We start from the raw sequence: 27,333 nt of genomic DNA on the forward strand, positions 1-27,333 counted from the left end.
GACCCAGACTATCAAGATGAAATCAGCTTACTACTCCACAGCGGAGATAAGAAAGAGTACACATGGGCTGGGCACGGTGGCTCATGCCTGTAATCCCAGCACTTTGGGAGGCTGAGGTGGGTGGAACACTTGAGGTCAGGAGTTCGAGACCAGCCTGGCCAGCATGGTAAAACCCCGTCTCTACTAAAAATACAAAAATTAGCCAGGCGTGGTGGCACGCACCTGTAATCCCAGCTACTCAGGAGGCTGAGGCAGGAGAAGCGCTTGAACCCGGGAGGCAGAGGTTGCAGTGAGCCGAGATTGTGCACTCCAGCCTGGGTGACTGAGCAAGACTGTCTCAAAAAAAAAAAAAAAAAAAAAGTGTATGCATGGAATACAGGAGATCCATTAGGGCGTCTCTTAGTATTACCATGCCCTGTGATTAAGGCCAATGGGAAACTACAACAGCCCAATCTAGGCAGGACTACAAATGACCCAGACCCTTTAGGAACGAAGGTTTCAGTCACTCCACCAGGAAAAAAACCATGACCTGCGGAGGTGTTTGCTGAAGGCAAAGGGAATACAGAATGGGTAGTAGAAGAAGGTAGTCATCAATACCAGCTATGACCACGTGACCAGCTGCAGAAATGAGGACTGTAGTTGTCATGATTATTTTCTCTTTTTGTTAAAAACATGTTTGTGCATGTATACACTTGTACTCAGAAAATATCTTTATTTTATTTCCTTTTCCTTTATCATGTGACATAAGATTTATTGACTTTATATCAGCATTTAGTATTGTTAACTTTATGTAATAATATTTGGGTTGGGGATTGGTGCTTTTCCAGTTGTATGAAGGATAGCTGTATTATGTTAGACATAATTATGACCTTATTATTGTCTTTATTTGAAGATTATGTGTGCTCTCAGGAGATGTGTATGGGTTCAAGTTGACAAGGGGCGGACTTGTGATGGTTAATACTGAGTGTCAACTTGATTGGATTAAAGGATGCAGGGTGTTGATCCTAGGTGTGTCTACAGGGTGCTGCCAAAGGAGATTAGCATTTGAATCAGTGGGCTGGGGAAGGCAGACCCACCCTTAATCTGGTGGGCGCAATCTAATCAGCTGCCAGCAAATATAAAGCAGGCAGAGAAATGTGAACTATTGAGACGGGCCTGGCCTCCTAGTCTACATCTTTCTCCCCTGCTGGATGCTTCCTGCCCTCGAACATCAGACTCCAAGTTCTTCAATTTTGGGACTCAGACTGACTCTCCTTGCTCCTCAGCTTGCAGACAGCCTATTGTGGGACCTTGTGATCGTGTAAGTTAATACTTAATAAACTCATATATATATATCCTATTAGTTCTGTCCCTCTAAGGGAACCCTGACTAATACACTTGGACAGCCTGGAAAATCATGTCCTGCATCTAGACAATACTCACATGGGTCACACTTTAATGACAACAATATAGTTATTCTAGATCAGAGACTTGGAAGGCACTACGGCTTGAGACATATGAGTGTGTCTCAAGGAACTGGACCAGTTTTGGCATAAGATTTTCCAAAGCATTAAAAGCCCACCTGCATCCTAGGTTCACATAATAAAAGTATGGAGCTCCACTGCACTGAGCTTTGGGAGGGGGTTAGGTGTGTGAGACACAGCAGCGTCAAATTGCAGTGTTTAATTTCTGCGACTAAACAAACACTCCATTTACATGAATTATATATTATAGAAGGAGTAATTGCAGAGTCATGACCAAGGCAGGATGCAGAGATTGACAAGTAAGTGGGAAATTCGACCTGAGACTAATTCCCTGATTGGAATATGGCAGACAAAGTTGCTGATCACTACCCAGGGAACCTGGCAAGATGCAGTGGGTGCTGTTTATCTACACAAAGAAGAAATTTTAATGAAGGAATTTTGCACAAGCCAGGAAGAAGCTCTGAGGCCAGGATAGCTGAGTGTTTCATCCAGGAAAGAGACACAGATGGCGCCCAGCCACAGGATATACCTGCTTCCTCACCCAGCAAATTCCCTCACCCTATTGAGTCCTGAACCCGAAGGAAGCCAGGGATGGTGGCCAGTGTTTGAATCTTGCAGACTGTTGGCACTAGGTTCTGAGGGTAATTGTGAGTCACCGTAGTAACCATGACTTCACTTTGTACTGAACCAATAAGGCCCTGGGACTCAGGGAAAGAGAGAGAGTGCCAAAGCATGTTTCCTCTTACTGTTTACCCTCTGGTCCAGATCTTTCTTAAAAAGCAATCTGAGTGGCCTGACAGGTAAAATATCCTGATATACTAAGATCATAGAGCATCCTTTTGTGCCATTACCTAACTAACCTATCTGATAAACCCCAACCCTGTTTGGTAATCAGGGGAGGGTATGGGAGAGTCATTTGTTCAAACTGATACAGAGACACTATAGAAGAGTGGGTAGGAGCACAAGGCTTCAGATACAGACTTTCTCAGTTCCAGTCTCACCTCTCTGTAACCTTGGGCAAGTCCTTTAATCTCTCTTGGGAGCCCAAAATTGAGAACACAGTTGGCATCCACCCCTGGCCTTGGCATTGTGCCAGATTCAAATAAAATACCACACAGCATTTTTGAGGGTGAGACAGGGTCAGGTATCAGAGGTGAGTACAATCTTTAAATCACTGATATTACGTTCCCCAGATGGAAACTCAGCAGGATGGGCCTCAGAAACAGAAACTAGGTATCGCTTGAGAATGTACAGTTTATTTCTTACACAGCGGGTTGGAGTAAGAGCCATACCTGCTTCACCAATGATATTCAAAGGAGACAGAGGTGAGAAGAAGGCAGCTCTGCAAAAGAGCAACATAAAATTGAGTTACAATTAGTGTGGATATAAGAATTACATTAACACTTGAGTTTAAGCTAGTGCTTTGAGTGCAATCTAACAAGTCTGTGTGTGTCAGATGAAGATTGGGTTGATGCAACAGTGTATCCTTAATGTTCCGGGTCCCGTCAGGCTCCTATACAGCCCCATGTGTGAGACAGATTGAATAAATGATATGGTTGGCATTTCAAATCAGATGATGACCCAAAGCAATCGCCTGTGACTACTGCTAGTAGCCGAGTGTGTGTGTGTGTGTGTGCGTGTGCGTGATATGTGGCTGTGTGGGTGTGTGGCAGTGAAGAAGAGGTCCCAGGTCCACTTGATTACCTGGAATTCATCATCTTTTTCAGGCTTTCTTAGTTGAGCTGTCTTCCTGAGGTTGTTTGGAGCCGCTGCGTCATGGATAAATAACTCCCTAAAGCCAGTCCCAACAAGCTTGCACTGAACATCAAGAAGCCTGACAAGTCCTTCAAATGCAAGAAGCCCACCCAAAACGTGCTGGTCTTTTTAATCAACAGACAACTGGGCAGGCACAGAAGTGACATCGGCCTGTCAAGGTGGCTATGGATGCTGTCATAAAGCAACTCCAGGGTGAACATGGCCTTGGACAAAAAGTCATGTGGCTTATGTGCTGAGGCCTGCCCAGAATTTTGAGACATTAATCAGAATTAGAACAATGAACTCCTCCCATGTTTGAGCTATTAAAACAGTCTGTCATTTCACTCCTTTGGATTGGATATGTGTTTGCTGACAGGGCTTACTTGGGTTACACTGGAAGGGGCTTTTGTTCATCCTAACACACAGTGCAGGGGTGCTCAGACACAGAGCAGAGAGTGAGATCATGCTGCACACCAGATCTCCCCCATCAATCTGAAAAACACTGCGAAGTAGTGATGTAGTACTTGGCATTCAAAGAGCAAAGACTCTTCTCCCTAGCCATTTTGGAGAGACAGCCCTGGTGTTCCCCTCTAAAACCTAATGCTTGTCCTAGTGAAAAGACATTGTTTAAGAGCAGACCAACAGCTGGGTTGGGAGTGTGGGGTATGCTTTAACATTGCAGATATCATGTCCACAGAGCCTACTAGAGGCAATTGCCCTGCTCATTGTCCCCAGGAAAGTAGAATGTCCTGGTGGCTTTTTTTTTTTTTTTTTGGCATGTCAAACAAACCTTCAGGCCACAGCTAATCAAAGAGAGTTAATTTTCCTGAAGGGAAGCCACCCGATAGTCCAACAAGACATGTGAGATGGCTCCCATTCAAAAAGCTCTGTCCCCAAGGAATGTGCTGAGCAAGTCAGATACTCACTCCAAAAAACCTGAAATGGGAATTATATGGGCAATTGGTCACTAAGAAGTGAGAGCTAAAGGTGAAGTGGGGACAGGGAGAGCAAAAAGGTCAGAGCCATGGTGGATATTGGCAAGCCCAAGTTAGGAGTAAGATGAAACTTACATAAGGTGAACCACAAAAGTGTTAACTTATGTAAAATAATAATGTTTAAATTTATAAAAGGAGACAAGGAAACTGTATTTCTTTTTTTTTTTTTTTTTTTTGAGATGGAGTCTGGCTTTGTTGCCCAGGCTAGAGTGCAGTGGCACGATCTTGGCTCACTGCAACCTCCGCCTCCCGGGTTCAAGGAATTCTCCTGCCTCAGCCTCCCGAGTAGCTGGGACTACAGGCGCCTGCCACCATGCCCGGCTAATTTTTTATTTTTAGTAGAGACGGGGTTTCACCATCTTGGCCAGGCTGGTCTCAAACTCCTGACCTTGTGATCCACCCGCCTCGGCCTCCCAAAGTGCTGGGATTACAGGCGTGAGCCACCGTGCCCGGCTATAGGTCTGTTTTCTAAATGCTTTAGTGTCTAAGAAACTCTATTTCTTAGAAAGGGTTGCAGCCTACACAGCAGCCATGCCACAGGCTGGGAAGTGTGCCTCTGGCCAAGACCACGGACCGGCACTTGGAAGGAGGAAGGGTTGGGGCAGGAGCTTTATGCTGAATGGGTTGGCTGAACATACAAATTCTACAAGTTACAGGAGGAGCTACGAATATTCATAAGGAGGATCTCACACATTCGTTTTCAAGAAACATCCCTGTAACATACCACTCATGTTCACCTTGGGGTGCAGGCATAACATTTAACTGTATCACATTTAGGCCCTATATGACAACAGATCTTTCAGGGCACATAGGAACACAAGTGCACAATCTCTATAATCCAGCCAGAGCCAGTCCATGGTCGGTGGTTTCTTATTAGGAGATAGTTACTGCAATCAATCGATTGCCCAGTGAAAGCTGTAGTTATGGCTATGGTATAGGAAAGTGAGGGTCAGTTAGTCAGCATCTGGCAACAAGTGAGTTGCAGTTGTTTCAATATTGCTTATCTCTAGGTCAGTGCTTGTTTAACTGCTAGAGAAAAAGAAAAGCTTGTGGCAGTGGGAATATACTTTATTCTTTCAGTGTAAGGGTGCATGGCTTAACCCTTGCCTGACATCCTTGAATACTGTTTATAATTTTGTATCATATTGCCTCAAAAAGTCTGTTCTGTCCTTATTATGATGTCTATTTGAACATTAATGCTGATGAGTTGTGTCTAAACCATAAAAGAGAGGGAGTATAATGAGGCTTGTCTGACCTGCAATCTGCTCATGACCAGGAACTCAGTTCTAAGGTTCTTCTAGGGTCCCCTTGGCCAAAGGAGGGTCAATTTTGTTGGTGAGGGCTTAGGATTTTATTTTTACTTTACAAAAGCCATCACAAATTCTAAGCATCTCTCTTGTCCTTTAACGTCCTTTAAAGATGCAAAATAAGCCTGTAAGCAGCCCTTCTGTCCCCACTTCCTCTCCTCTCCAATTCCCTGTGTTCTCACAACCTGTCCAGCATTCCCCAAGGCCCCTCCTGTGTCCCCTCCCCTACATCTAAGGCTTAGGCTTAGTATTCTCTTGCCCCTTAGTCAGGTCTCCTCCAGATTTTTTTTTTTTTGAGACTCAGTCTCACACTGTCGCCCAGACTGGAGTGCAATGGCACAATCGCGGCTCACTGCAATCTCCGCCTCCCGGGTTCAAGTGATTCTCCTGCCTCAGCCTCCCAAGTAGCTGGGATTACAGGCACCTGCCACCACGCCCAGCTAATTTATTTCATATTTTTATTAGAGACGGAGTTTCACTACGTTGGCCAGGCTGGTCTTGAACTCCTGACCTTGTAATCCGCTCACCTCGGCCTCCCAAAGTGCTGTGATTACAGGCGTGAGCCACCGCACCTGGCTCAGATTTTTTATGGGGTAGAAAATTTAACCCCTCTATGTCCTTTTCACCCTCCCCTCTGTCCCTGTTGCCTTCTCTGTCCCTGCTCTGATTCAGCATTGCCAAAAAGGAGCCACCAGCCTCTCCTCAGAGGATGCAGCTGGCTGTAGAATGGAGGGGAGGGGTTAGAGGTTGCCAGGTACAGGGGCCTCCTGGGTGCACTTTTGCGGGGAACGCTGCCTGGACACTCCTGCGTCGGTGACTATTTACCTGCAGTCCAGCATCGAACAGTGGCTGTGAGGTGGAGAAAAGGTGGGGAATGGAGGCTGAGAAAGCAGCAGGTAGGGCAAGAAGGAGCCAAACCCACAGGAGCAGAGGCTGATAACAGTCAACCTCCTACACTCCATGGCCACACAACAGAAGAGACAGAATTTAGGATACAGAGTTACATGCAGATAAATCTCACTATCATACTGAGTGAGAAAACAAGTAGCACAGAATTATGTACCAAATAGTTACTCAATTGTGCCAAGCAGTACTTGGGTATATACATAGACAGTAAAGTTATCCAAACTAGAGCAGCAGCACATTCAAGTGAAACTCTGTCCAGTTTCCGACTTGACTAGTGCCCCAAAACAGTTGATACCAACTAACTCCCATCTTGCAAGGAGTTGCCTAACAATGGAGGCCTGGTAAAGAAGGCAATCACAATCATGTGACCTCTGACCACTCACCCACCTGCGGGTGTCTACTCACACTGGAAGTCTGGGTGGGTTGGAGACCAGGAAGCCCACTTCACAGGGGTTGCATAGTGTGCTGAGTTCTCAAGAGGAAAATCCCTTACACTTCAAATTTACTGGAAGGCTGTGGCTACTCAGCATATCCTTATTGGGCTTGACTTGTGTCCCCAGAAGTCAGACTCACAAATAAATTTTACAAGGGGAATGGCTGCAGGAGAGGGATGAGATTTGGCCAGATTCTCCTAAAGAGATTTTTCTCAGGAAATCTTAGTGGAGGCCATAAGTAGCCTCCTCTGGGGAAATCTGGACGCAGCTGTTTGCCAGGGATTAGAGGCTGAGTGGAGAGTGCGCACATGGTGTCAGGAGACACTCTTCTTCTAATCTTTCATTTCTGGTTGCTGCCTCTCATTGCTCAAATCATCTACTAACCAGAGAGCAAGGAAGCCAAAGTGATGTGGTCCATGGTATCAGCCTTCTGGAACACAGAGCCTTGTAGAGAAGCATATATCTGGTTGAACAAACTGAGAATAATCTAACCAATTCACCATTTTTTTTCCACAGCCAGCACCCACTGTTGCTTTGATCAGAGGAAAAAATACCCTTGCATAACACACGGTATGAGGTCGATTTGATTATAATACCACACGGATCCTAAATTGTAACTTTAGTGGTTACAAGAAAGTTTCCTACACATTCTCATGGAATGGGTGAAGGAAAAGTCATCTCATCTCCCTATGAAACTAATTTCTTATACTCTGTCAGCACCTGGAAATGTTGGTGGATGTGTACCTGGTGGAATAACCTAGGAATTTGTTGCTGAAAGATATGAATTTTTGGAAGTGATACCATTATGGAATTGCATCAATTTTCCGTGGAACATTAGAGCTCGACACGGAAGTGCTAGGTGGTGCCCCAGTGAATCCCCTCAGGTACAGAACTCGTCATCTTTCTCACATTAGGAAGCAGCAATCCAAACTCCCCTTGGTCATCTGGATCACTCACCCATTCAGGACAGTGACCCCTTCTCAACCCCAACTTTTGTTATCCAAAGACTTGAAAATGGACAGGGAACAAGGAGTCAATGTCAGTTTCCAAGATAATGGAACTGTGGATATTTTCCAAGGAAGAGGCATCTTAGCTCAAATATTTTAGCCTCTAAACTATCCAAGTCCTATTTTTGGAGAAAAGGAAGGGGGAAAATCTGTGAATCATTTTTGGGGGGCATAAGAGTGGGGAGAGTCATTCTCTGTCCCATCCTGGCAATGGAGAATGGCACTATAGGTTGCTTACAGGTCCAGAACTAGAGCCATATCCTGTAGGACAGCCCTCCAACCTTGCAAGTTTCTGCTTCCTACATAATGCTACAATTGACTTTTCAACAGGCCATTCCAGCACTGTATAAGGCCAGATGCTTCTGGGTGATGGTAAGACTGGTAGATTACACGGGCCTGAGCTCATGTACCATCTTCAGTTGCCATAAAAAGAGTTATTGGACAAAAGTGATATTTTGGAAAAACCACGGTGTGGAGAAGTAGATCAGCAATACAGAAATGTATAGGTAACAGTAGAGGAACTGCCTGTTTACTCACCTCCCAGCAAAGAAAATGCAAATTTAAACTAAAGGACTTCATTTGTCCCTCACGTAAGCTCGATTCTGAATTTTGGATTTATCATTCTCATGTCTGTATGGCTGTTGTGTAAAATAAGTAGAGGCCAAATTCAAATTATTTTGCCCCATAACCCCTCCCAATGTCCAAGCCACGTCCATTCTGCTGGGTTCTTTCATCTCTGCTCCCTATTATCAATCCTAGAGTTAGCCCTACACATTTTTTTATCACTGCTAGATAAGAACATGTCTTTTGTGACCTTAGTATTCCACTTGGTCAGTGTTCAGTAATTTGTACACCCTGTCCAAGATAATCATCACAACTCTAATCTTCCCATATCAAAGCTTCTTGCTTCCCCCAGCTCAGGCTGGGTCCAGGCTGCAGCCTGCAGTGGGAAAGGGCGGTGACCCTTCCACTTGTACTCAGACATCATCTGCACCCCTCCCCTTTTGCAAATACTGGTCCACTAGGGTCTGTTGAACAGGGGGAAAGGCAAGAGTTTCAGGTCAGTAAACATCTCCCTTATCTGGATGGAGTTTAGCAGCTGTTTAAATCTGATTTTGTTTTTTTCAGTGAGTGCATTAATGGCTGTTCAGGGACTAAATCACTAGGTCTCAAGTCCCTACAGTTCCCTGACATAAGGCCTCCACACAGATCTCTTGAGAAAACTTCCTTTAGAATACTCCAGACCAAACCAAATACTATTTCTCTCTCTCTCTTCCCTTCTCTTCCTCTCTCCCCTTTCTCTCCTCTCCTCTCTTTCTGCTATCCTAATTCCTTTTTAAGTTTCTTTCTGATTCTATCTTTTGAGAAGCTGATTCAAGCCCTTCTTGTGGCCCCTGTGAAGTGCCATCACTCCAGGAAGTTTGAGGTGAAGAGCATTTTCTTCCTGTAAGCTGAGGACACTATTCAACCTCTGTTAAGTGGGCCTCTCTGCTCTCCAAGTCACCCAGATTCTCTAATGTGAGTACATACTCACACATGGGTGAGTGGTCAGAGCTTACATGATTGTTTGCGATCGCCTTCTTTACCAGTCCTCCACTGATAGGCAACTCCTTGCAAGATGTGAAGCACTTAGTACCAATTTTGGAAGCATTAGCTAAGTCTGAGACTAAATAGAGTTCCACTTCAACATCCTGCTGCCTTTTGGATACCTTTGCTATCTATGTGTGTGTGTATCCAATATATGTACACACACGCACACACACATACACACACAGCTTGACATGTTTTTCTTACTATTTGGTACATACTTTTATGCTACCTTTTTTCCCACTCAACTATTATAATTGTGAAATTTACCTACGTTGGTGTGTATAGTTCTATATCCTACATTTCAGCTCTTCTCTTGTATGTCAATGTACTGTAGCAGGATGGATATACCCATCTATGCTTCACTGTATGTGTTGTCTGTGCCTGTTACATCATTGGAAAAAAGAAGCTCAGTGATTGGTGGGCAAGTTTTGGATTTTGTAGGCACCATATACTACACTGGAGTGTGCTCTGTTATCCCATAATCCCAGTACTCTAAGTAAGACTACTACTTTTCAATGGTGACATTTTCTGTGCATGGCAATCAATCTAATTGTCCATCTGTCCCACCTCTTGCCCAATGGTCTTATGGACACAGAAACATGGACTTTCCATAATGAAGGCTGATCTGGCTACCATTACTAGTGAGGTCCTAACCTGACAAATAGCAAAGAACAACACTATGCTCCAGATATGGCAATGTTCCCTGGGTAAACCTGCCAGCAACTTGGTGGCAGGACAGTTACATTGGACCTCTTCCATTGTGGATGTTTGTCACAGTCCATTGAGGCTGCTATAACAAAATACAATAAACAAGGTAGCTTATATAGAACAAAAAATATTTCTCATAGTTCTGGAGGCTGGGAAGAACAAGAATAAGATGCTGGCAGATTCAGTGTCTGGTGAGAGCCTGCTTCCTGGTTCAAACATGGTACCTTCTCACTGAGTCCTCACATGGTGAAGGGAGCAAGGGGGCTTTCTTGTGTCTCTTTTATATGGACACTATTCCCATTCATTAGGGCTCTACCCTCATGACTTAATCACCTCCCAAAAAACTTCACCTCTTAATATTATTACCTTGGGGATTAAGATTTGAACATACGAATTTGGTGGGGGGAATGGGACACAAACATCCATATTATGGCAAGGAGGCAGATATTTGTCCTCATCATAATAGACACATATTCAGGGTATGGATTATCTTCTCTATCCATAATGCTTATACCAGCATCACCATATGTGGACTCACAGAATGCCACTTACTTCATTATGGTATTCCACATAGCATTGTTTTTGATTGTACAATTAATTTCACATCAAAGGAAGTTCAGTACTGGTCTTATCGTATAACCCATCACCCAAAAGTGCTTGATACAATTGAAAGGTGGATAGACTTAATGAAAAATCAGGAATCCCCTGGGTGACAACACCCTGAAAGGATGAAGTTCTATCTAAAATGATGCAATATATGCTTTAAAACAGAGACCGTTATATGGTGTTGTTTCCCCCATAGATAGAATACATGTGTCCAGGAATTAAGGGGTGGAAGAGGGAGCTCCTTCTCTCACTAGGACCTCTTAGCAGCCAACTCATAGATTTTTTGTTTCTTCTTCTTGCCACTTTTAGCTCTGCTGATTTGGAAGTGTCAGTTCCCAAGGAGGAATGCTTCCATCAGGGATCATATGAGTGGTTCCACTGAATAGGAAGATAAGACTGCCACCTGGCCATTTTGAATACCTCGTGCCATAGAAACAACAGTCAAGTGGGGGATTATGTCACTGGCTGAGGTGATTTACCCTGATTACTAAGGGGAAATCAGATGCAGCTACATTATAAAAGAGAGAATGGGGGAGGGCCATATTTGGAATCAACTCAGGATTTTCTTGGGTTCCTCTTGGTGCTTTTATGTTCATACTAAAAGGTAATGAAAAGCTACAGTAATTAAAATAAATAGGCAGTACCATGGATGACTCAGACCTCTCAGAAATGAAGATCTGTGTCACATCTTCAGGCAAAGACCCCGAACAGCTGAGGCATGGGCAGAAAAAAGTGATGGCTAACTAAATAAGAAAATTGTAACTACTTTTAAATGTGTCTGAATCTAATAATATTATATCCTTAAAACACACAGATGTGGCCGGGCATGGTGGCTCACGCTTGTAATCCCAGCACTTTGGGAGGCCAAGGTGGGTGGATCACGAGGTCAGGAGTTCAGGACCAGCCTGGCCAAGATGGTGAAACCCAGTCTCTACTAAAAATACAAAAATTAGCTGGGGGTAGTGGCAGGTGCCTGTAATCCCAGCTACTCAGGAGGCTGAGGCAGGAGAATCGCTTGAACCCGGGGGATGGAGGTTGCAGTGATCCGAGATCGTGCCACTGCACACTCCACTCTGGGCAGCAGAGTGAAACTCCGTCTCAAAAACGTGGGGAAAAGAAAGATAGATCAGATTGTTACTGTGTCTGTGTAGAAAGAAGTAGACATAGGAGACTCCATTTTGTTCTGTACTAAGAAAAATTCTTCTGCCTTGAGATGTTGTTAATCTGTAACCTTACCCCCAACCCTGTGCTCCCTGAGACATGTGCTGTGTCAACTCAGGGTTAAATGGATTAAGGGCGGTGCAAGATGTGCTTTGTTAAACAAATGCTTGAAGGCAGCATGCTCGTTAAGAGTCATCACCACTCCCTAATCTCAAGTACCCAGGGACACAAAACACTGCGGAAGGCCGCAGGGACCTCTGCCTAGGAAAGCCAGGTATTGTCCAAGGTTTCTCCCCATGTGATAGTCTGAAATATGGCCTCGTGGGAAGGGAAAGACCTGACCATCCCCCAGCCCAACACCCGTGAAGGGTCTGTGCTGAGGAGGATTAGTAAAAGAGGAAGGAACGCCTCTTTGCAGTTGAGACAAGAGGAAGGCATCTGTCTCCTGCCCGTCCCTGCGCAATGGTAAAACCATTGCGGTGTAAAACCCGATTGTATATTCCATCTACTGAGATAGGGGAAAACCGCCTTAGGGTTGGAGGTGGGACATGCGGGCAGCAATACTGCTCTTTAAGGCATTGAGATGTTTATGTGTATACATATCTAAAACACAGCACTTAATTCTTTACCTTGTTTATGATGCAGAGACCTTTGTTCACGTGTTTACCTGCTGACCTTCTCTCCACTATTATCCTATGACTCTGCCACATCCCCCTCTCCGAGAAACACCCAATAATGATGAATAAATACTAAGGGAACTCAGAGGCCGGCGGGATCCTCCTTGTGCTGAACGCCGGTCCCCTGGGCCCCCTTTTATCTTTCTCTATACTTTGTCTCTGTGTCTCTTTCTTTTCCAAGTCTCTTGTTCCTCCTAACGAGAAACGCCCACAGGTGTGGAGGGGCAACCCACCCCTTCAAAAACAAAAAACAAAAAACCAAACAAACAACAACAACAAAAAACAGATGTTGAGAGCACAACAAGTAGAAATATACAAATCCACAAATACAAAAGATTATCAGATAAATATCTTAGGAAATGGAGAGAACAACCAGAAATAAAATATCAGGAACAGTATAAAAAATGTAATGCACCTCAATCTCTGAGCACTTTCAACTTTAAGTTTATTCATTTTAGTATCCTGATTCTAACACTCTTTCATTCCCACTGCAAATTCCCATTCATTGATTCTATCACATTTACTCAAACCTGTGATGTCCTCTCTCCTCTCCTTACAGGGCTGAAATTCCATGTTAATCATTGTAATCACCGGGTTGCTGACCATCTCAATTACTGACCCTTGTCTTTCTTGGTCATAGACCATTGACAAAAACACAACTCTGGTCAAACATAAGGCACTGCTTTTCTCTGTACCTGCATTAGGTAGATGAATTTGGAGGGGAACTAACACCAGAATATGCAGACTTGCCACTAATTCACATAGATGAATGCTTTTACTCCTGTCTAAGGTCAAATCTCTAACTTGCACACTAGATCTGAAATCTTACCTTCTCAAGAGCATCACTCCACCAATTCTTCTTTCTCTGACTCTTTAGTCATCTGTTCTTTCTCCTCTTTGCACCAAACTTTTCTTGTCTACATGTTGTGTCCCCAATTAACTGTTTCTCTTTTTTAAATTTATTTTTGTTTTTCATTTTTTAATTTTTCATTTTTCTATGGAGCCCCATGCATGTAAAATTTAAATATTACACACATTTTGATTTTGTATCCCCAGTTAACTCTTTCTCTGTTTTATTCATTTCTTTTTGTTGTTGTTTTTCATTTATTTTGTTTTCCTTTTTTATTGTTTTTCATTTCTTTTCTATATAGCCCTCACACATGTAAAATTTAAAATATTAACATCAATAAAAATTGTAAACTTTTTCTCCTGTTTGCCTGTCTTTTGTCAGTTTAATTCACAGGCCCCAAAACAGAACCTGAGAAGATAAACGCAAAGTTTGTCCTCCCCAACAATATCAATAGAAGTTGAAGCACATTTGACAAATTATAACATTCATTCATGATAAAAAAATTTCAGCAAACCATAAATAAAAAGGAACTTTACCAACTTGATAAAAAGCATCTATAGAAAACCTGCATATAACATCAGGCTTAGGGAAATGCCAGTTAAAACCCAGGAAATACCACTTTACCACCTAAAATGGTTAAAGTAAAGGGACATTAACACATTTTAGTGAGGATGTGGAGAAATTAGAATCCTCATACACTGCTGGTGGAGCAGCCATTTTGGAAAACAGTCTGATAGTTCCCCAAACAGTTAAACAGAGTTACCATATGACCCCAAAATTCCACTCATATGTATACACCCATGACAAGTAAAACATGTGTACACACAAAAACTTGTATAATAATCATAGTGTCATTAATCACAATAATATAAAAGTGGAAACAACCCATAAGTACATCAACTTATGGCTGGATTAATGAAATGTGATATATCCATACAATGGAATATTATTCAGCAATAAAAAGAAATGAAATAATGATACATGCTGCAACATGGATGAAATTTGAAAGCAGTATGCTAAGTAAAAGAAGCCAGACACAAAGGACAACATATGGTATGATTCTACTTGCACAAAAAATCCACAATAGGCAAATCTATAAAGAAAAAAGATTTATGGTTACCTAGGGCTGAGTTTACCAAAGAGAACCAGGGAAAGAAACAGTAAAGAAGATTTCTCCTGGGATCAGAACAAACCTCAAAGACTTTCGCTAAAAACCACATTTCCAAAGGGACTGAAATTTAAATGGATCAGGCTACAGAACAATGTATACTCTAAAGCATTGTGAAAACAAAGAGCTCTATCAGCAGGCAATTAGTGAGCCTAAAAAGGTGTGATCATAGAAAAAGATAGTCAAAGATAGCCCTACTAAAACCACTGTCATCTCAGGATGACTGTGCACATGCTGAAGTTCATGTGCACATGCTCAAGTTCAAGAACAACATCAGGGGCTTTCTGCTAGGGGGTGGGGGACAACTTCAATAAAATAGTCTAGCCAAGTCACTAAACAAACAAGCAAGCAACACCAACAGTAAGTCCACAGGAGATCAATATTCAGTGTTACTACAATATATTATCTAAAATGTCTAGTTTTCAACATAGCATAACATAACAAGGAGGGTAATGTCAGTGAAAATAGCAGAGTAACAACCACCAAAATTTCTCTCCTCCAAAATATCAACAAGGATAATGGCAATAATAGTTAGAATCAACATTTTCAGAACTATAGACATAACCCAAAGGCTTATAGCTAGCCAGAAAATATTTATTCAAGAAAACATGGCTGAATCAATAAAAATAGCAAGCTTTATGGCATTTTAACTTGCCCTAGTTCCATTCTCCACTCTCTAGCTCTGGCGCAACTTAAGAAACTAATGGGTCGTGTTGAAAGTGAAGCCTGACAGCTGACAGAGTTGCAGAACAGAGCTGGAGCTCTTACAAAGCTTGATTCCCAAAGAATTGTCATTATTTGACCCATCTGTTGGCTCCCTGGAAGATCTCACTCGCAAGACTCCTTGTTTTTGAACTGACTTGAGGTTCACTTAGTACAAAAAGCTTTTTCTCTAGTGACATTTGTAAGGGATGTTTTATAATGATAAAAGTGTCAATCCATCAGGAAGATAAATGTATAAAAGCAATTTTATTTCTATTCACTAACAATGTATCATTGGAACATGAAATTAAGAAAACAATTCCATTTATAATAGCATCACAAAGAAGAATATACTTAGGAATAAGTTTAACAGAAATGCAAGAACAAAGTTGAAATAATTACACTACCTGATTTCAAGTTGCAGCAATCAAGATAGTGTAGTATTGCTTTAAGACTAGACAAAATTGTTCAATAAGGAAAAGAAAGTCTTTTCAACAAACGCTGCTGAGATAACTAGATTTTTAAAAATATACATTTAAACAACGAAATGAACACTGTCTCCTATCTCATGCCATAAACAAGCATTATTTTGAAATAGGTAACAGACCAGAATACTAAGCAAAAACTATAAGACTTCTAGAATAATACATCGGATAAGGTTTTGGTAACTTTGGGACAGGCACAGTTTTATTACATAGGACCAAAAGACATGAACCATAAAGAAAATACTGATAAACGTCATCAAAGTTAAAATCTTCTCCTCTTTGAAATACAACATTGCAAAAAGTAAAAGGCAAGCCACAGACTGAAAAAACTATTTGCAAAACGTATATCCAACAAAGGCTTTGCATCTTAAACATATAAAGACCTCTTATAATTCAATACACAAACAACCTAATTGTTAAAGGGAATAAAAGATTTAAATGGACATTTTACAAGAAAATACATGTTGAATGGCAAAATATGTAAAGATACTCAGCATCATTAGTCATAACAGAAATGCAAAGAAAATAACAAGTTACCACTATGCGTCCATTATGACGGCTAAAATTAAAAAGACTCACTGCCAAGTGTTGCTATTAAATGTCTTATAGTTGGAAACAAGTAATTAATTACGGCCCACTTTCAATGCTGGAGATGGCTCAAAGGAATAATACCAGGAGGTAGGGATCACTGTGGGCAATCTTAAAGGTTCCCTACCACAACAAATACATGGGTAAACAAATTGTGGTGTATTTCTACAATAGAATACTCCTTAACAATAAAAAGGAACTAAATATTCATACATGCAACAACATGATTGTATTTCAAAAATGTTATTCTTAGTCGAAGAGGCCAAACATAAATGAGTTCATTCTGTATGATTCCATTGGAAACCAAAGGGTTAAGCTGGTTAGGTCTGCCAAACTTAGCCTGCCCTACTTGCTTGTGGTTGCTTGCTTTTTGATATTTTTTCATAAAGCTGAAGGTCATGGTAGCTGAAGGCTGCACTGCTGAAGGCTAAAACTTAACTTTCACTGGCTACCTTGTAGATAACATTTAAAAGTCACCATGGTAACAGTTGCTTCAGTTGTTTTTCAGGAATTTGAAGCAGCTCCTGTCCAGTTCAAACCATTTGAAACCACTGACCCTTTAATTGGGCCTATGCAAATGCCTGAGAGGTGGCCTTTTTGACTTCTTTGTCAGAAGGCCAAAAACTCCAGCCACAGATCATGCTAACACTAACATTTTCTGAACATATGTCCTATGAAATTCCATAATCCCCAAATACACTTGCATAGATCATTGATTACTTCATTTTTTCCCCACTGCCAATCACCTTTCCCCATTCCTTAGGCCACCTCACTTCTCTAACCCATAAATATCCCTAAGCCTTATCTTTGGGGAAGTGAATTTGAGACCTATTCTCCCACCTACTCACTTGGCTCCCTCATGAATAAATTCTTCCTGTTTTGCAAAACCTGTCACCACAGTGATTGACTTACTGCACACAGGCAGCATGAACCTGGATGTGAATGATAACAAATGTATGTGAACCCCTAGGAAAACAAATCCAATCATTAGTGACAGAAAATAGATAGGGGTGTCCTTGGCCTGGGTGTAGAGGAAAGGTGTCGATTAGGAGGAGCACAAGAGAACTTTCTGTTGTGATGAAAATGTTCTATATCTTGATTGTGGTTTTGGACACACAAAGGTACAAATTTGACAGAACTGATCAAAATATCTACTTGATAAAGTTGCATTTAATTGTATTGTTATACCAGAAGCATATAATACCACAAGTATAGGGAAACTTTGAAGGTGTGTTAAAGCAAAATAAGCAGGATGCCATTAGCCTGAAGTTGTCTCTGTAACCAGAGCTCTTATGTAAGCAAACTGGGACTTAACTTAGAAACATTTCTTCTAACTGACTTAAAAGAAAAACAAGCCTCAGCCAATCACAAACAGCCAACCAGCTGACTGGCTATGTAATTAGAGACTTCGCATCAGCCCATACTCAAATAAGACAAATGCCTAGCTGTATAGCCAATCAGGTGATTTCTCTACTTTGAGTCAGTGATCACGCTATTAAAAACCTGCTGCTCACATTGCTGGGCAGAGCTCTCTGAACCTTTTCTGGTTCTAAGTGCTGCTCAATTCATGAATCATTCTTTGCTCAACTAAACTCTGTTAGATGTCATATGTCTGAAGTTTTTCGTAACAGTTGGAAGTAAGGACTGCCTATGGACCTTGGGACTTGAGGAAAGACATGGTAGCAGTGAGTTACCTGAGTGTTCTTTTTCTTTTCTTTCTTTTTTTTTTTTTTGAGACAAGGTCTCACTCTGTCACACAGGCTGGAGTGCAGTGGCACGATCTTGGCTCACTGCAGCCTTGCCTCCTGGGCTCAAGTGATCCTCCCACCTCAGCCTCCCAAGTAGCTGGGACTACAGGCACATGCCACTGATATGGTTTGGCTGTGTCCCCACCCAAATCTCATCTTGAAATGTAGCTCCAATACTTTCCATATGTTGTGGGAGGAACCCAGTTGGAGATAATTGAATCATGGAGGCAGTTTCCTCCATCCAGTTCTCCTGGTAGTGAATAAGTCTCATGAAATCTGGTAGTTTTATATGAGGTTTCCCCTTTTGCTTGGCTCTCATTCTCTCTTGCCTGCCACCATGTAAGACATGCCTTTTGCCTTCTGCCATGGCTGTGAGGCCTCCCTAGCCACGTGGAACTGTGAGTCCATTAAACCTCTTTCCTTCATAAATTACCCAGTCTCGGGTATGTCTTTATCAGCAGCGTGAAAATGAACTAATACAGCCACCATGCCCAGATAATTTTTGTATTTTTCATAGCGATGGGATTTTGCCATGTTGCCCAGGCTGGTCTTCAACTCCTAGGCTCAAGAAATTTGCCCAACTCCTGGGCTCAAGTGATCCACATGCCTCAGCCTCCCAAAGTGCTGGTATTACAGGCATGAGCCACTCTTCCTGGCTCCCTGAATTTTCTTTTTTCCTCTCATATATCCTTGATTGGACACCGGAGAAGCCAGCAACCAAGAACTGCCAACAAAGAAAACCTCCAAGAAAAGCTTGTTTCCTCTAGCCAAAGGTTTTGGGAGAAATGGTGGCTTAACAGAGCAGAACACCTTTTTGACAAACCCCCTCACCTCAGTCAAAGTGACCCACTCATCTGTGCAGTTTCAGTAGGACTGGGGAGTTAATATTCAGCCCCCTACCTCCCATGTGGAAGTAAGTGGTGGTGCTCTGATGTCTCTGATGACTGCACCAGGAATCCGATCTTCCACTCCAACCCCCTACCCAATAGAAACAAGCAGCACTCTGCTGGAGTTGTGTCAATAAGGTCTAGAGGGAGGAGGACTTCCTCCACAAATCATCACCAAGGAGGGAGATGAGAAAGTCCAAGGGAGAGCTAGTTAGTTGGCATTCAGCTTTTCCATTCACCCAGGTGTCACTCCCATCCGGCACCAAGGAAACTGAAGGAGGTGGTTCAGTGCAGGCAAGATTAGGCAGCCCTCCACTTTCCCATCCATTGTCAACCACTAATTCTATATCTAGCAAATATATCCTTCAGGAGTAAAGAGGAAATAAAGACATTCTCAGATTAATAAAACCTAAGAGAACTGGTTATCAGCAGCCCTTAAATAATGGCTAAAGGAAATTATCTAAACAGAAAGGAAATGATAACACAGGAAGTTGGAACTTCAGGAAGGAAGAAAGAATAACGGAATGAGTAAAAGTGGGGGTAAACATAACAGGATAACTTTCTCCTGATGAGTTTTTAAGATCATGCTTGATGGTTAAAGCAAAATGTATAACATTAGCTAGGGCAGGCTCAATGTACATAGAGGAAATGCTTAAGCTATTTATATTTAGATGGGAGGAGGGTGAAGAAAGCTAAATGGAAGTAAAATTTCTCTGCTTCACTCAAAGTGGTTTAAATGTTGATGCCAGTAGATTTTGATGTGTAATGTAATACATACAGTAGCCAACAAAAGATAATAATATGAAGAACTATATTCAAAAACACTACATATAAAGCAATGGCAACAAAAGCCAAAATTAACAAATGGGATCTAATTAAACTAAAGAGCTTCTGCACAGCAAAAGAAACTATCATCAGAGTGAACAGGAAACCTACAAAATCAGAGAAAATTTTTGCAATCTATCCATCTGACAAAGGGCTAATACCCAGAATCTACAAGGAACTTAAACAAATTTACAAAATAAATAAATAAATAAATAAATAAATAAACAACCCCATCAAAAAGTGGGTGAAGGATATGAACAGACACTTCTCAAAAGAAGACATTTATGCAGCCAACAAACATATGAAAAAAAGCTCATCATCACTGGTCGTTACAGAAATGCATATCAAAACCACAATGAGATACCATCTCACACCAGTTAGAATGGCGATCATTAAAAAGTCAGGAAATGACAGATGCTGGAGAGGATATGGAGAAATAGGAACATTTTTACACTGTTGGTGGGAGTGTAAATTAGTTCAACCATTGTGGAAGACAGTGTGGCAATTCCTCAAGGATCCAGAACCAGAAATACCATTTAACCCAGCAATCCCATTACTGGGTACATACCCCCCAAATTATAAATCATTCTACTTTAAAGACACATGCACATGCATGTTTATTGCAGCACTGTTCACAATAGCAAAGACTTGGAAGCAACCCAAATGTCCAGCAATGATAGACTGGATAAAGAAAATGTGGCACATTTACACCATGGAATCATATGCAGCCATAAGAAAGGATGAGTTCATGTCCTTTGCAGGGACATGGATGAAGCTGGAAACCATCATTCTCAGCCAAGTAACACAAGAACAGAAAAGCAAACACTGCATGTTCTCACTCATAGGTGGGAGTTGAACAATGAGAACACATGGACACGGGGAGGGGAACATCACACACTGGGGCCTGTCAGGGGGTAGGGGGATATGGGAGGGATAGCATTAGGAGAAATACCTAATGTAGGTGATGGGTTGATGGGTGCAGCAAACCACCATGGCACATGTATACCTATGTAACAAACGTGCACGTTCTGCACATGTATCCCAGAACTTAAAGTATAATAAGTAAATAAATAAATAGAAACGAAACAAATGACTATAATGACCTGAGAAGGAACAGAGACAATGAAAAGTTACCTTTACTGAACTTTATATATATTTATACCAGTATAAAAAATAAAAATAAACATTATAGTACAAAAAAGGAAAAAAACACTACATATAAATCAAAATGGAATTTTTACAAAATGTTCAAATATCCTACAGGAAGGCAAGAAAAGAGAAACAGAGGGATAAGAAACAAAATGAACAAACAGAAAGCAAATATTAAAATAGCAAACTTAAGCCCTAGCATATCAATATACTTACTTTAAATGTAAATGATATAAGAATAGCAATGAAAAGACAGAAATTGACAGTGGATTAAAAAAATAACCCAACTCTATGCTACAAGAACCTCACTTCAAATTTTTACGAGATTTCAAAGATTTATTCATTTTCAAGCATGGTTTTATGCTTCTTATAAAAAAAAATATGTTTTCCGGTTGGGCGTGGTGGCTCACGCCTGTAATCCCAGCACTTTGGGAGGCCTAGGCGGGTGGATCACCTGAGGTCGGGAGTTCAAGATCAGCCTGACCAACATGGAGAAACCCCATCTCTACTAAAAATACAAAATTAGCCGGGCGTGGTGGCAGGTGCCTGTAATCCCAGCTACTCGGGAGGCTGAGGCAGGAGAATCGCTTGAACCCGGGAGGCGGAGGTTGCAGTGAGCCGAGATCGCGCCATTGCACTCCAGCCTGGGCACAAAGAGCAAAACTCTGTCTCAAAAAAAAAAAATATATGTTTTCTGAGGACTACACTCAATTTTATTTTGTATGAATAAGCCAATTACAAAAAGACAAATATTGTATGATTCCACTTATATGAGGTGCCTAGAGTAGTCAAATTCATTGAGACACATAGTCGAATAGTGGTTTTCAGAGCATAAGGGTAGGAGGAAACGGGGAGTTGTAATTTTTTTTTCTTTTGCAAGATAAAAAGAGCTATGGTGATTGGTTGCAGAACAATGTGAATGTTCTTAACATTACTGAACACTTAAAAACAGTTAACGTGATCAATTTTATGCTATGTGTATCTTACCACAATTCTAAATTTTTTAACTAAAGGAAACAAAAAATGAGACAACTGAGAAACTTTTTTCAAAAAAACAAACAAAACTCCCTAAAGTTAACATCATATCTAGTGGTGAAAGACTGAATGCTTCCCCCTGAGATCCCAAACAAGTCAGTGATGTTAGTTTTTCACCACTCTTTTTCAGCCTAGTACTGGAAATTGTATCCACTGCAATAACACAAGGAAAGGAAATAAGGATTAGGAAGGAAAAAATAAAACTGTCCCAATTTACAAATGACATGATTATCTAGTTAGAAAATTCCAAGGAATTGACAAAAAGACTCCAAGTGATACCAAGACTCCAAGTTTGGGGGAGGTCCCCAAACACTGGTTAGACTTCGACCCCAGCTGGTGTCCACACTCTTGACACCATTGCAAGAAGGAATGCAAGGATAAGTCAGAAAAGAGTGAAAGTTCAGTGATTTATTGCAAAGCAAAAGTACACACTCAAGAAAGGGTAGTGCAGGCATACTCAGAGTGAGTCATGCAATGGAATTTGGGGCTTCTACCTTTGCGGGTCTCTTTAATCAAGAGGTGGAATATTCACAGAGATTCCTACAAAAGGTTAGAGATTTCTTGAAACTGTGGCACCACCCATTTTTACACCAAATATGGGTGTTCCTGGAACTGTCCTGGTGCTAGTGGATGTGTGATTTACTATGTTAATGAGGGTATAATGACGTCCTAGGTAACACCTAGGTCAAATCCAGCACTGTGTTGGGTCCAATTGGTCTTAGCCAGCTTGGTCCATACCCTGGTTTTTTAGGGTCTAATCAGCCCCTAGCTTCTGCTGCTATTTCAGCAGTTTCCTTTTGCTAGTCATCTGAAACTGTTGTCTGGAATTTTCTATTCTTCTGCGACCACACTGCATTATTCCTGTCTCACAAGAAGTAAGAAAAAAAGTTCAGCTAGGTTGCAGGATACAAGATGAACACAAAAAAATTATCATATTTCTGCATACTAACAATGAACAAGCATGTGGAAACTGAAATTAGAAACATAAAATCATGTATAATTGCTTCAAAGAAAGTGAGTACTTAGGAGTATATTTAACAAACATATATAGGATCTGAATGCTGAATATTCTACAGTTTTGATGAAATTAAGAATATCTAAATAAATGAAGAAACATACTGTGTTCTTGGGTTTGAAGAATCCACACAAAAACTATGTCAATTTTCCCCTAAATTGGTCTTTAAATTGAACACAATTTTCAGCAAGGCTTTTTGTACCCATAGATCAGCTTACTCTAAATTGTATATGGACAGGCACAAGCCCTAGAGTAGCTAAAGAAATGTTCAAAAAAATAGAGAAAAGTCATGCTACCCCACTGATGTGGTCTGGATGTGTGTCCTCGCCCAAAACTCATGTAAAATTGTAATCCCCAATCTTGGATGTGGGGCCTGGTGGGAGGTGATTGGATCACGGGGGTGGTTTCTCATGAGTGGTTTAGCACCATCCCCTTGGTGCTGTTGTCATCATAGTGAGTTCTCACGAGATCTGCTTGTTTAAAAGTGTGTGGCACCCCCCAACCCGCTCTCTCTCTTTCTCCTGCTCCACCCATGTGATGTGCCTGCTCCCCCTTTGCCTTCTGCCATGATTGTAAGCTTCCTGAGGCCTCCCCAGAAACAGAAGCTGCTATGCTTCTTGCACAGCCTACAGAACCGTGAGCCACTTAAACCTCTTTTCTTTATAAATTACCCAGTCTCAGGTATTTCTTTATAGCAGTATGTGAATGGACTAATATTCCCATATTAACACGTACTATATCCAAACAGTAATAAAGACTGTGGTACTGTAGAAAGAATAGACACATAGGCCAATACAACAGAATAGAGGACATAGAAAGAGACCCAAGTCAGATTTTTGACAAAGATGAAAAAGAAGCTCAGTGGAGGAAGGATACCCTTTCCAACAAATTGTGCTCTAACAATTAGACATCCATAAATGAAAATTGAACCTGGACCTAAACCTCAAATATTATACCAAAGTTAACTCAAAGTGGGGCACAAATTTAAATGTGAAATATAAAACTACAAAACTTCAAAAAGAAAACGCAGGAGAAAATCTTTAGGACCTAGGGCTTGGTAAAGAGTTCTTACACATGACATCAAAACCATGATCCATAAATAAAAAGGACCAATAAATGGTACTTCATCAAAATTTAAGTCTTTTGCTCAGATAATGCCCTTAATAACAGAATGAAAAGACAAACTACAGAATGGGAGGAAAATTTGCAGACCACATATCTGTTAAAGGACTCGTATCTAGAAAATATAAAGGAGTCTCGAGATTTAAGCATAGAAAACAGTTCAACTAGAAAATGGCAAAAAACATTTTACCAAAAAGGATAAACAGATAGAAAATAAGCACATAAAATGATTTTTCACCTTCATTATTGGTATTTGCCTAATCATATATCACTATACGCCTATCAAAATGTTTAAAATAAAAAATAGTGATAACACCAAATGCTGGCAAGGATGCAGAGAATCAACACACTCATAAATTACTGGTGGGAATATAAAATGCTAGAGCCACTCAGGAAACAGTTTGGTAGAGTCTTACAAAACCTAACATGCACCTTATGACCTAGCAATCACACTTAGACATTTATCCCAGAGAAATGGGCATTTATCTTCACGCAATAAGCTGTAAATTAATATTCATAGCAGCTTTATTTCTAATAGCCAAAACTGGGAATACTCTGGGTGAATGGTTAGACAAACTGTGGTACAACCACACCAAGGAGTACCACTCAGCAGCAAAAAGAAATAAACAACTATTGACACTTCACACCCCCAACAACTTTGATGATTCTCTAGAGAATGATATTGAGTGAAAAATGTCAATTCCCAAAGGTTACGATGCTGTATCATTCGATTTGTTTAACATTCTTGAAATGATAAAATTATAGAAATAGACAACACATTAGTGGTTGCCAGTCATTAAGGAGGGAGAGCGGGATGGAAGCAGATTTGGTCAAAAAAGGGCAGCTTGAGGGAATTCTGAATAGGATAGATGGATTGTGTCAATATCAACATCCTGGTTATGATATTGTACTGTAGTTTTGAAAGATATTAACCAGTGGAACTGGTTAAAGAGAACACGGGATCTCTCTGTATTTTTTCCTAAAATTGCATGTAAATCTACAATTATCTCAAGATTAATAATGTAATTAGAATATTAGTTGCAGTTCTATATATTAACAATGAACACGTGGAAACCAAATGTTTGACATGTAATCAAACTCACAATACCACTAGCAGTCACTCCAAAGAGGATGAAATAAATCTAACATAATATGTGCAGAGTGGCTGAATGTGAGTGCAAAGAGGTAACCCAAAGGAGGTTTTTTTTGGGTAATGGAATACTTTTGTATCTTCATTGTAGTTGTGGTTACACAAATCTTTAGATGGCGTAAAATTGTTAGGACTATATGTGTGCACACCCACACATTAATGTAGGTTTAAAAAAATATTCCAAGTGAAATCAGGCCTGCAGTCTGGTAAACAGTAATGTATCATTTCAATTCTTGATTTTGATATTATATTACATCAACAAAAAATGTTACTGTTGAGGGAAGCTGGATAAAAGGCACAAGTTCTTTTTTGGTAATATTTTTGAAATTTCCTGTGAGTCTATAATTATTTACAAACAAAATATTAAAAAATAAATGAGATGAGGCCAAGGAGAGGTTTCAGAAATGGCTGGAAGCAACAGGGTCTGCAAATGAATGGGGTTCTAGCCAGTCTGGAACAATGGGTTTCTATGTGCCTTAAGTCTATATTTCTATGGCCCTTTCTTTTTCAAATATTACTAATTTTTTTCATTGTATTATACAAGGAATATGTATAGACATACATTTGGACATACAGACATATAGAGTGAAGTAAAAAGTTTAAGTCTCCCTATTGTCTTAACCAGAACAATATAAAGCAATTTGATATATCTGCCCTGGCTTTTTCTTTTTTGTAGTAGAGGCAGTCTCACTCCATCGTACAGTGGCAGGATCATAACTTACAGTAACATTGAACTCCTGGGCTCAAGCGATCCTCCCACTTCAGCCTCCTGTGTAGCTGGGACTACAGGCATATGCTACCACACCCCACTAATATATTTTATTTTTTTTGTAGAGACGAGGACCTTGCTAAACAGGCCCAGCCTTAAGTGAGCCTCCCATCTCGGCCTCCCAAAATGCCGAGATTGCACGCCTATAATCCCAGCAATTTGGGAGGCCGAGGTAAGCGGATAACCTGAGATCAGGAGTTCCAGATCAGCTTGGCCAACATGGTGAACCCTATCTCTACTAAAATACTAAAAATACAAAAATTAGCTAGGCGTGGTGTCGCGTGCCTGTAGTCCCAGCTACTCAGGAGGCTGAGGCAAGAGAATCGCTTGAACCTGGGAGGCAGAGACAGCAGTGAGTTGAGATCATCAGCGTGGAAGACAGAATGAGACTTAGTCTCAAAAAAAAAAAAAAAAAAAAAAAAGAAAAAGAAAAGAAAAAAAAGAATAGAATAGAAAAGAGAAAAAGAAAGAAAAGAAAAACCGCGCCCAGCCTCCTGCCCTGGCATTTTTTTTTTTTTGATGCATGTATACCCATGCATGGATATTTTGCGTTGTTGATAAAATCGTGATGTCCACACAATAACCTAGTGATTCTGGAACTGGAGTTTTTTTTTCTTGATCATGTAGGTAGGACAATTGCCCAATCAGTGTAAATGGATCCGCTGCGTTCCTTAAACAGTTACGTGGGATACCATAGAGATGATCAGGTGTGACGGTGAACAGGTATTTTGAGAGTTCTTAAATACCCACGTCAACCTTTGTTGTGAAAACTGGGATGGGGTCGGGTGAACCTACTTCTTTCTTGCCGACAGTTTTTCAAAAGTCATGACCATAACGAAGTGAGAGCATTTCCCCACATCATTAAAACAGTCTGAAAAAACGCTACTGGGTTTTGATTGGTTTACGTTTAATAAAGATTGAATGAAACCACGAAAGGGCTTTTAAGCACACTGGCAACAAACAAACAAAAAGGCCATAAACAAGAGCAAATGAAAACCCGAGACGACCTTGTGCAACCACCATGGCAAACAATGGATTAAGAAGAGTGCTTAGAAAGGGAAGGACAATGGGGAAATTCGCCAATAAAGAGATATACGTGACCAGCAAATATACCAGAAAGGGAAAAATGCACGCATGTGGGCTTGATGGCACTCTGTAGCGCAGTTACTGCACCATGCGAATTAAAGAAAGATATAATGGCTTGGCTGGCCAGTTTTCAGGGGAGACCGTG

At 41.0% G+C, this 27,333-nt stretch overlaps 1 pseudogene across 1 annotated transcript; it reads left to right on the top strand.

The window, feature by feature from the left end:
• Nucleotides 1-3,239: 3,239 nt before the first annotated feature.
• Nucleotides 3,240-3,547, top strand: LOC101141544 (embryonic testis differentiation protein homolog B-like; annotated as a pseudogene). The gene has a single exon (XR_008675478.1). The product of XR_008675478.1 is annotated as an embryonic testis differentiation protein homolog B-like (transcript).
• Nucleotides 3,548-27,333: the final 23,786 nt, after the last annotated feature.

Source organism: Gorilla gorilla, chromosome X (assembly GCF_029281585.2).
Source record: "Gorilla gorilla gorilla isolate KB3781 chromosome X, NHGRI_mGorGor1-v2.1_pri, whole genome shotgun sequence".
NCBI lineage: Eukaryota > Metazoa > Chordata > Mammalia > Primates > Hominidae > Gorilla > Gorilla gorilla.